Source organism: Perna viridis, chromosome 7 (genome assembly GCF_037379345.1).
Source record: "Perna viridis isolate PV_CMFRI_1.1 ecotype Kerala chromosome 7, ASM3737934v1, whole genome shotgun sequence".
NCBI lineage: Eukaryota > Metazoa > Mollusca > Bivalvia > Mytilida > Mytilidae > Perna > Perna viridis.
Window position 1 is genome coordinate 42,236,546 of NC_142451.1, and position 11,597 is coordinate 42,248,142.

Sequence of the window (11,597 nt, forward strand, 5' to 3'; positions counted from 1 at the left end):
GAAGTACAGTAGTTACAGAAGTATTTTTGGTTGATAACCAGACCATATTCGATTAACATGATATAGAAACATTTCAGATTGTGGTTAATTACAAATTTAGGGAAATATATACCCAATTGTCAAAAATGGACGGCGAAACAGAGACATCAAAGTCTAACTACATGTATGGCTAAAATCTACAAATACATGTCCATTGTGATTATTTGTCGGAGTTTTACAGAGTATAACTTTCAGTGGATGAATCCAATAAAAATACATTTCAAAATTTGGCCCATTCAAATATAACTGCATTGTATACCATTCCAATTGCTTAGCTCATATGCTATTTATTGAGGCTCAAAAAGACTTTTTCACAAGCTTAATTATGACATAAAATTTAGAACTATAAAAAAAAAAACTCAAAAAAATCATATTACGCCCGGATGATTCAAAATAAAAAAAAACAAAATAAACAAAAACAAAATAAGAAAAAAGAAATAAACAAATATGACAGAACAAAACAAAACAAAACAAAAACAAAAATCAACCAGTTTATTGCCGCCTACTGTTGCGTGAAATATTTCGAACGACTGGCTTAAGACGGTGTCGCCTTAATATTTAAATTGTTCAAATATCAAATCAAAAGAAAGACAACTCTACCTCGTGGTTAGAACGATTGAAAAAAATATGGCTAAATTAGACACCGATTAAGTTATTGTCGCCTATAAAACATGTTAAGTTGATATAAAAATTCCGGCAATAATTAAGAAATAGTAATCAAGGAACCAAGATACTACCGGAAATCAATATTCAGGTACTGGTATTATAATTATGTCTGATACTCTATTGTGAGTTTTGAGGGCGTCTGTAATAAAAAAAGAAAATGAAAGCACTGTTTTTCGACCGCGTTGGCGGCCATTTTTGATACGCACAACAAAGAACATACAATAACCAAAATAATAGTACAAAGCAACAAAAGTAAATGAGCAGGTCGGACTCCACTAAAAACTAGGAGCACGGACCAGACGCACCTGTGGGGTAAGCGTCCTCTTCTTTTCTAGAAACACACACCGAAAAAGTCAAGTCCGGGTATACGAAAGAGACATCTTTCGACTGGAGACATACGTTTCTTATCGTTGGTTCCATGATAGCATTCAAGAATGTAATCCAGATGAACAATTGGCATCAGAACTGATTCTCTGAAGTAAACTGTTTTTGTTCAAGACTGTCTTCTAAGGAAACTGTTGTGAACTTTTTAGGAACAATCATTGCTACCTTGCACTTAACGCAAACATCCAAGAAACACGCATTGTTAATTTATAATTGTTCTCACGAATAATTTGGAAAGGAATCATCTGGTACTTGAAACTAAATAGGTCTTAATAAAATTTATATTAACACAGGCTCGTCTTATTCCTTAACATTTAATTTTAGTATCAAAATTTAACGAGTAAATCATAAAAAAAGTTGATGACGTCACAGTAACAACACAAGCTCACATACTAAAAGTTTCATGACAATGTGAACCAAAAACAATTCTAATTGATGTAAAACTGTCAAAACTATAATTATTTTTGAAAATATCAAGGTATTCAAATTAATTATGTTATGATGCTAATGTAATTCAAATAAACTCTAAATACATGTACATTGCAAACTAAGTGCGTTATTTCTGAAATCTTTATGTTCTGAATCGAAATATGGAGTATTAAGTGGTTTGAAATATAAAGAAAGATAACTCTAATTAGTTAATCTATATATTTTAACAATAACGTGAAATCTGAAAGGGTCACCGTAAGTACAGAAACGTTTTATAGGCGGTTATAAATATATTCTTTTGAAAAAGTTTTATCATCAATAACGAAACAAGAAGTTAAGTACTGTAATTTCTCTAGTGCTAAAGCAAAGAATGCCATTCTTTCTCATCGTCTATTGGTTTGCACATCACGTTTGCACAGTATGCATATTATGCAGCATTGGTGCAATTGTGTGTAACATATTAAATAACATGACAAGTTTCTAATAGTAATGACCACGTGGTTTATTCAATGATAACAAGAATATTAATTAGTTTTGTAATATTTCAATATACACAAAAATGTATCGTTATGTCTAAGATTGCTCACTTGTCTATTTATTGAATGGCATCACAAAAAAAATGAATTTGAAAGTCATAACTTGAAGTATTCGTAGTCATCACTAATAGTCGTAGAAAAATACCATGACAAACATAGGATATATTAAAATGAATTATATCAAAATTCAATAATTTTATACATAACATCATAAGTAGTATGATATTACGAGAATGGATATGGTGAATGTGTCAAAGAGACAACTACCCTGTCGGGATAAAAAATGTCATATCAAAGTCACACATGGGTCTTCAATGAACGACGAGAAAACCCTCACACCACAGGGCAGGCTGCAGCTGGCTCCAAAATAACATTATACACAGGTACCGAAATAGTTGATTTATATATTCCAATAATATAAATGTTAAAACTGGAAGTGAAAACGAAACAAGACAAACAGAGACCAGAAATTCTTGATTTGGGACAGGCTCAAATTAAATGTGGCGGGGTCAAAGTACTTTGGCGTGATCACAACCCTCCCCCTTTTAAAAGTGTTTGATGACACTGTAACTGGTGCATGCCTCTTAATAATCAACCGCTAAGAGGTTTAGCGATATTACAAAAATGTCTTGAATGACTACTGACTTTGAAATGGAATCAAACACGTGTATGTACTTTTTTTGGAGTATCTATATACGGTTACCTTCATTTGATATTTAATTTATTAATTCAAATATAAGGGTTACCCTATAATCAGGATGTACGCAATAATGTGACCTCCCTAGTACACTAATTCAAACAGATAAATTCCGGGTATTTTCAAGTTCGACAAAATTAGTTTTAGTATCATAAAACTTATATAAGATAATACCATCCACGTTGCATTATTTGGTTGATATCCTGAATTCAGTTTAGTTCTGTTACGTCGAGCTTAGCTCAAGCTCGGCTTACTTTGGTTCAGCTCAAGTTTGTTAAGTTAAAATCATTTAAGATGAATTTGATTTGATATTATTAAAATTCAAATTTCAATTTATTTTTAGGTTGATTGACAATGTAAAATTTTTAAATATGAACCGTTTCAGATTCATAGTTTTATAAAAAAAAAAAAAAAACAATTGCAATTTTTTTTTTTTTAATGATTTACTCCAAATTATAATATTTTGATAAATCTTTATTTTACCCTCGTTAAAAAATTTATTTGTGACCTTCTACTTCTTAATTTTCTTTCTTGATGTCCAATGAAATATCAGTAGAAGTACGATATGGTCGTGATCATTTTATGAATGAAAATATTTTTTCCACAAAATTGTCATAATTTGCTTTTTATATTGTACCATGTACTTTAGAAGAAAATGATAATTATATGAAAAAAACGGGAAATAGCAAAAATAGAGTGCTTGTTAGTAATATTTTCTATGTCCCGACGCTCAGCCGTTCATGAATGTGCAGTACAAGACGATTACCAATTCTAGCAGAGTTGGCTCTACTAGTAGAACTGCTCTCGTAGAGCTGATTTTACTGCTAATACTGTTCTCGTAGAGCCGACTCTGCTAAAACTGTCAGAAGAGCTGCCGCCTCTAGTAGTAGAACTGTCAGAAGAGTTGCCTGTAGAACTGTTCTGTGACATTTTAAAACTGTCCTAGAGCCGGCTCTCCTGAAAGTTACCCATGAGAGATTGGAACTGATCTCATCTCTAGATCTGCGGCGAAGTTTTTAATTTACTTGGCCCTAATTTAACAAGTAAAGAAGGGGGAATGGTACGGGAACTACTACAATTATTTTTGCTGACGTGAGTAATTATTAATCTTATATATTTTCACAGAAGAAGGGTGTTTTTTTTTTTTCAATTTTCAGGAATGAATATGTTTATGGTACTTGTAATACTAAAGTATGTATGGGCTGAACTAAAAAGTTATCAAAATAAATTACCTTAGAATGATCACAACTGTGCCGATGTGTTATCTGACCCCTGTACCGTAGTACAAAGCCAGTTCCGTTTTTTTTAGTATGAGCAAACAATATTTCATTACCACTAATATTTAAAAAAAAAAAGACGTATTGAATTGATTGAAATATTTATTTAATCCTGTTTAATTAATCAAATGTTGCTATTACTATCGTAAAGGTTTTTGTACGTATTATTTTGGTTATTTTATGTTCTTTGTTGTGTGCGGCTGTTTTCCACGCCTGATTGGTCTTTCTCTTGTGAATTCCGCGGGAATCTTGGTTCCATTGATTACTCTTCCATGTCTAAATATATTGCAATACACACAATTTATGAAAAATTTTTTTTCTTATTAAATTCACATTCTTTCAAAGTTTTTAAGAGATCAAAAAGTTTATTAATACGATATACATGTAGTGATATATCATTTCCAAAATGGTATAAAAATAGGAGATGTGGTATAATTGCCAATGATAATGTCAAGCAATGAATAGTCCATGGGCTGGGAGGGTCCACCGTGCACCCCCCCCCCCCCAAACACACACACATCAACCACATGGTCATTTTTAGATACCTTTATACCTCCAATTACCGAATCAATTTGTCGCCAAAGAATATTCTCGGAATCTTTTACAGTATAAGCTTAATTTTTACCTAACTGGGTAAAAAAGCCAAGATTTTTGCGACTAAATTGTTTGACGGTCCAAGTCTTCTTGGGATAGCATGTGTGAACAAACTAAACATATTTAGGTATTATCATGTAGCCAAATGTCTTAGCTTTCCAATGATTTCAAAACAGTTGCGGTAACACTTAGAGTTTAGGGATAAAATGAAAATAATATACCCCTGCCCCGCCGAAAAATCGCTTAAATTGGCATATTTTTCAATGTCAAAACCCCTTGAGTATTTATGCTTCAGTAAAAAATGGTTTATTTGCAATTTTCTGTTTAGTATTATGACAATTTATAATTCAGTTCTTTTGATGAATTTTGCCGATTTTTGTAGTCAGAATTTATCCAAAAATGCAAAAAATAGGATTTTCGAATTTTCCGTAAAATTCAGATAAATTCTATTCTACAAGTTATTGCTCAACTGAAACGCCTCAAATATGGTATCATTCGATTGATAATTTTATATTCTACATACACAAACCACAAAAAAACTAATTTTCAAGAAAGATTTTTAAACAAATGGTAAAAATATTACCCCTACCCCTAGAAAACTGGTCACAGTATCAAACAGAATCTTCATTCACATCAGACCAAGAGTGTAGAATTAATATTTTAAGCATTCATAATTAAGATAAATACGTACAAAACATATCTGATCAATTCAGGCGCTTAATTTTTCCTTTTAGGGTGACAATTACTATAAAATCGGAAAAATGGGAAAATTCAGAATTTCAGAATTTTCTTCTACATCACCCGTTATTGTCTTTTTTTCAAAATTCTGTAGTTCAAACACGCTTTTATGTGATACAGCAAATTAATATTACGTCTAAGCTTCAAATTGAGCCTTAGCAATAAATATTTGAACATGTTCATGCCATGTTAGGTGGGAAAATGCCACCCCTACCCATGAAAAAAAATGCATCAACATGAACTTAAATATTATTTTTTGGCAAATAAAGGGTGTACAATAGACATAATGGGTTCTTTTGTTTTAATTAACGATGTATCTAACATATCTTTTCATTTCAGAAGCAAATTTTTTTTCAGTTTTAGTGTGACAATAATGAGTTTTTCATAAAAAGTCGAATTTTCGGAATTTAATATTTTCTTCAATTTCGCATATAATTGTCATTTTTTTCAAATACCGTACTTCAAACAAGCTTTTGGAAATTCAAACACAATTATATAGTGTCCTATCTTTCTAATGAGCCCTAGTAATAAATATTTGCAATTTTCCAAGACCAAATAGGTGAAAAATTCCCACCCCTACCCATTAGAATAATACCTCAACATGGAACAAAATGTTAATTTTTCCCACCTAACATGACGTGAAAAAGCTCAAATATTTATTGCTTAGGCTTATTTTAAAGCTTAGACATAATATTAATGTGCGGTATCACATTAAAGCTTGTTTATACTACGGAATTTTGAAAAAAAGACAATAACGGGTGATATAGAAGAAAATTCTGAAATTCTGAAATTTCCCATTTTTCCGATTTTATAGTAATTGTCAACCTAAGAGGAAAAATTAAGCGCCTGAATTGATCAGATATATTATATACATCTTTATCTCAATAATGAATGCTTAAAATATGAGTTCTACACTTTTGGTATGATGTGAATGAGAATTCTGTTTGATACTGTGACTAGTTTTCTAGGGGTAGGGGTAATATTTTTACCATTTGTTTAAAAATCTTTCTTGAAAATTAGTTTTTTTGTGGTTTATTTATGTAGAAAATAAAATTATCTATCGAATGATACCAAATTTGAGACATTTCAGTCGAGCCATAACTTGTAGAGTAGAATTTATCTGAATTGTACGGAAAATTCGAAAATTCCATTTTTTGCATTTTTGGATAAATTCTGACTACGAAAATCGGCAAAATTCATTAAAAGAACCCCGGAATTATAAATTGTGATAATACTAAACAGAAAATACCAAATAAACCGTTTTTTACTCTAGGGGTTTTGACATTGAAAAATAAGTCAATTTAAGCGATTTTTCGGCGGGGTAGGGGTACATTTTATTCATTTTACCTCAAAACCCCAAGTGTTACTGCAACAGTATTTGTATCATTGTAAAGCTGAGACATAAGGCAGCATGATGTTACATACATATGTAAGTTTACTCCGTTTGAAGAAATAATGAGTTCGTAGAATCAAAATACTTACAAAAATTGATTTTTGTCTCAACAAAGTATAAAAAGTAATGCTTAGTGAATTTTTTGGCGACAATTGAAGGTATAAGGGTACCTGAAAATCATGTTGGTTGATGAGTGGGTTTGCAAGGGGGAATGTTATCTCAGCCCACGTACTAGAACAATTAATTTTCGATGTTAATAATTTTGTGATACCCATGACGTCGTCAAGATTTTTAATGATTTCATCGTTGAATTTTTATATTTGAATTAAATCATAAGGAATGACTATTATATTTTTTCGGTCTATTTAAAAAAACTTCAATGGCCGTGGTGCACACGTGAAAATAACACCACGTGATTGAGGTTATTTCTTCATAGACCAAAAAAATATAACAGTCATTCCTTAAATAACGCAATAATGATTGAAGTTACTCTATATAATAGTATTATTGCGTAAGGTTTTCCATATTGGCTTAATTATTGGTCCAAGACTAGCCATATTGGGCTGAGGCGTACTTACGCAGTTATACCTTAATTTATTGGCTAACTAGTTCAATACGTCATACATGTATATGGATTTTAACCAGGCCAATATGACGTATTTTACGGATAAAAGCCGTATTGGGCGGCTAAATCCCGTATTGGCGCACTTTCTATTAGAAGTTTTGATCGTGTGTAGGCTAATTTTCGAACGTTAATCAGTAATAAGTAAAACTTGTCGCAGTGTTCCCATTTGTTATCACGGTTGCAGTTTCCCATATGATGTCATAAACGCATTTTTTCTTGTTTTTTTTTACGATGAGTTGGATGTTAAATTTCTTTGAACGCTTGTCGTGGAAATAAAACAAGTTCAATCTAGTGTGTTTTTCTCTTAAAATATTAAATAAGAAAAAAGAAAACAATGAATTATCTTTGCTTTGGTGATTCAAAAGAGTGATATGTGATAGTAAAGCCAAGTATGATTGGTAGCCGGTAAAATTCGGGGGTGGGGTGGGGTGGTGGTGGTGGTGTTGCTTTGTTTCTTGAAAAGCCGAGAACGCTTATTCTACCGGTGCACCAGATCTATGCTACCGGTTTTTCAGCTGACTCCAGGTTGTTCATTTACTCTTCTGTTTCTTTGTTGTGTGTGACTACTTTCCCTTTTGAGTCGTTTTCCTTTGATTATCCGATGATATTCCTTCGGTAACCGTTCGAAATCTGGTTCCCTTGATTTCACTTTGTCATTCTTCTGTTCTAGCTTTTATAAAAATGAACCTGCGGTTGTCCTGCAATCTGGTGTTCCTTTTAATTTTCAATTTACAGGCTCGACCGACATTATAGTTCATAAGTGTTTTGTCCTTTCATCGCTTCCATTTGTCATCTAGTTTGATTAGACGGAAAGACAAGGACTAAGAGAACAGCGAACTGGAACAAAATAAATTGAGATCTGCTAAGTACTTTCAGATAATTCTTTTGTAATTTGAATGCTACTAAGTGCAAATGCCATGTTAAGCAATCCTTGATAGCAGCCCTATAAAGAATACTTTTTTATTTTTTTTATCAACCGATTTTCACAACAAAAGGCTGTCTCAATAAATAAAACAATTGCTAAGAGTTTTAGCAATATTTCAGCCTTAATCTATTCAATGACTTCTGACTTTATGACATGGAAACTAACACGTGTATATAATTCTTGTGAGTTATGGTGTGTAGGTTATCCAACTAAATTTGAATATCAATGGTTACCTCTTAACAAGTATTAGCTTTAAAAAAAAACTGAAAAAAAAAACTTTAAGCAAAATATGGTGATGTATACCTTTTTCGTAATCGTATCATGTATTTGTTGCTATATATTTTATCCATGGTGCTTTCGAATGGAAAAGGTAAAATATGCATGTTTAAATAGGCTCTCCTTGGTGGGTTAAGGCTAGAATGTGAACTTCAGATTGATAGATGTATGAGTATACTCAATTTGACTTAAAAAAAATACATTCTGATGTAATGCGCATTTATTAATATAAGTTAACATGTATCAATAACAAATAGAAAAAGAATTTAGCCATGGTAATCAAGGAATCGAAGGGTTCAAATCTGTGGTACAGCAACAAAGGTACATGTTTCATTCTACAAATGAGATCAGTTCTAACCTCTCACAGAAGAACAGTTCTCTGACAGAAATAGAACACTTCTCGGACAGTTCTAGAGTCAGCTCTTCTGATAGTTCTAGCAAAGCCGGCTCTACCGGTAGAACTGCTCTCGTAGAGCTGGCTCTAGTACTATACCTGTTCTCGTTGAGTCGGTTCTGCTAGCAAAACTGTCCTTTGAAGAGCTGGCTCTAGAACTGTTCTATAACACTTTTAGAACTGTTCTAGGACCTCCTCTTCTGACAGTTCCCCTGAGAGGTTAGAACTAATCTTATCTGTAGTGATAATTACCAAAATCTTTTTTTGGATTTTTTTTTTGGTAAATACCGATCAGGATCCAGCTCATTATTAAAAACGTCAACTATCGACCTCCGTGGACTGCTTACACAATTTATGAACATCTAAAATTTTGACCAATGAACTGCATCACTCGAAATAGTGGGGCCTTTTTCATTCAATCATATGTACCACCGCATTCACTGCAGTGCCCCCAGTCTAGATACTGATTACTAATATCGGCTTCCCAAGGGAAGCATGACCTCTCTAGTACTAATGTACGAATCAGTTCCGGGTAACTATAATCAAGTTTGATCCAATATAATGAACTAATATAAACAATGTGAAAAACTTATTCCAAATAACATTAACGTTAATTGAGTTTCGATCGATTCATCCCTACTCAAGCTCATGTTGAACTCAGTTCGGTTCAGCTCAATTCATTTTAGTGTTTTCTTACTCTTTAGTGAATTAAATTTAAAAGCAACATCTAAATTTCATATAAAAATTCTTTATATCTTAGATAATACAAAACAGTTGGGAGGCTGTTCATGTAAAAATCAGGCAGATCATATGATATGGGTGGCATAGTTTAAATTTTATCCCACTGAAATTTTGTCCCAGTGCAATGTATGTCAGATAGTATAAAGTTTGTTTTAAATCGACAATGGATGACTCAGAAAATGATTTTAACAACGCAACCAAATTTTGCTAAAAAAAAAGTTATCTCACTTTCTTCAATGAATTTCATTGATTTCTGTGTAATTTATTTCTCTTTAATTGTTGAAGTTAATCATATACCAACTTTCAACTTGGAAATACATTTACAACCATCTTCATTCAAACAGTCTATGTTATAAGTTTCAATCGGGATTTCCTAGCAGAACGATCCTCAGTTCATCAATTACTTTAATTGTATAATAATGTACTCAATTCATTAGAAAAGAACGAAATTTCTTGTTTTGTATTCTGCAACTTCCCAAATGACTTTGATAAAGGATGGCGTCGAGGTTTATTTCATAAATTGAAATCATGTGGTGTCCAAGGTAAACTTTTGGTTTGATTCAATAGCTATCTTAACGATAGGAAAAAACAAGATCTTTGCAATACTTCGGCTGGAGTACAGCAAGGTTCAGTATTAGGACCCCTTTAATTCACAATCTATATTAGTGGCATAGTAGAATGATTGTAGGATATTGCTGATGACAGATATTTCGGCTACTCAAGTAATGACATAACAGAAACAAAAAAATGTTATTGTCTATCTATTTCAAAGAGGTCAGACCTTCATTGTGATCGGATATAAAGACTTACTTCGTAGTAATGCCCTATGGATGACACAAGTTCAAGCGACATAGTAAACTGAGGCGATCACTTATAGTAAATTCTATTTAACTACATATTTCACTATTGTGGTTTATTATTTCCTGCGTAGAACTATAGTCTTTATTTCTAAAATAACAACAGACCATAGATCGCTTTCCGATTTACTGCGTATTACTCCGCTATACACTGTATGGCCATATTGAGTGGATAGTAAAATGCAAAATAATCCTTAAAATGACATTTAGTACAACTATTGACAATTTTATGGATAAAAGTCCTGAAATCAAGCCACTGTGCACTTCACAGGAGACTGCTATCAGGTTTGGATCCGTAGTAACTATCTCTGTAGAAAAGATTTTTGTTGACTATCATATTTTCTCTTTTAGCATTACGTAAGCAAAGAAAGATGACTACATTTCTCCCATTCTAAGCAGATGGTTTTTTAACAACCGGGAGATGATTAAATTTCTGTGAGAGTTTTGCCGCCATTTTTACGTTTTCTACAGATTTCATGGGAGAAACAAATTCGCATCCGATGCTCTCGGGGATTACAAGATTTAAATTTGAGATTTAACCCACTCGCTGAAGCTCGTGGTTCATGGTGGAGTGGATAAATCTTGTGATCCCCTCGAGACCGAAAGATATTCTACATCTCATCTCTCCCATTTTTGGGACCAGGTGATTAAAAATAATTTAATTCTCAAGTCTCGTGCGGTAGTTTATTTTGTTGGTCAAATCTAGGGTCATGACCTCACGAATTCGTTTACGCTGTACAGATGACACCGTTAAAAAGTCCGAACGTTTTGTAATAATTTATTTGACATATCAGATATGAAAATTTGTTGTCTTGGTGATAAAAATCGGCTTCATATCTTTTCTATTTATTCCGCATCAATTATTTTATCTTCGAGTGTCAAAATATTATGGAAATTAAGGTACTCGACGGGAAAATAATGAAATTGTTCTAAAATGTGAGAAACAGATACTCCATCAGTTCGTTTGTATTAAAAGATTTCTACGCTCTCGATAGTTAAAATCCAGGTTTTTAAGATGTGCGTGTC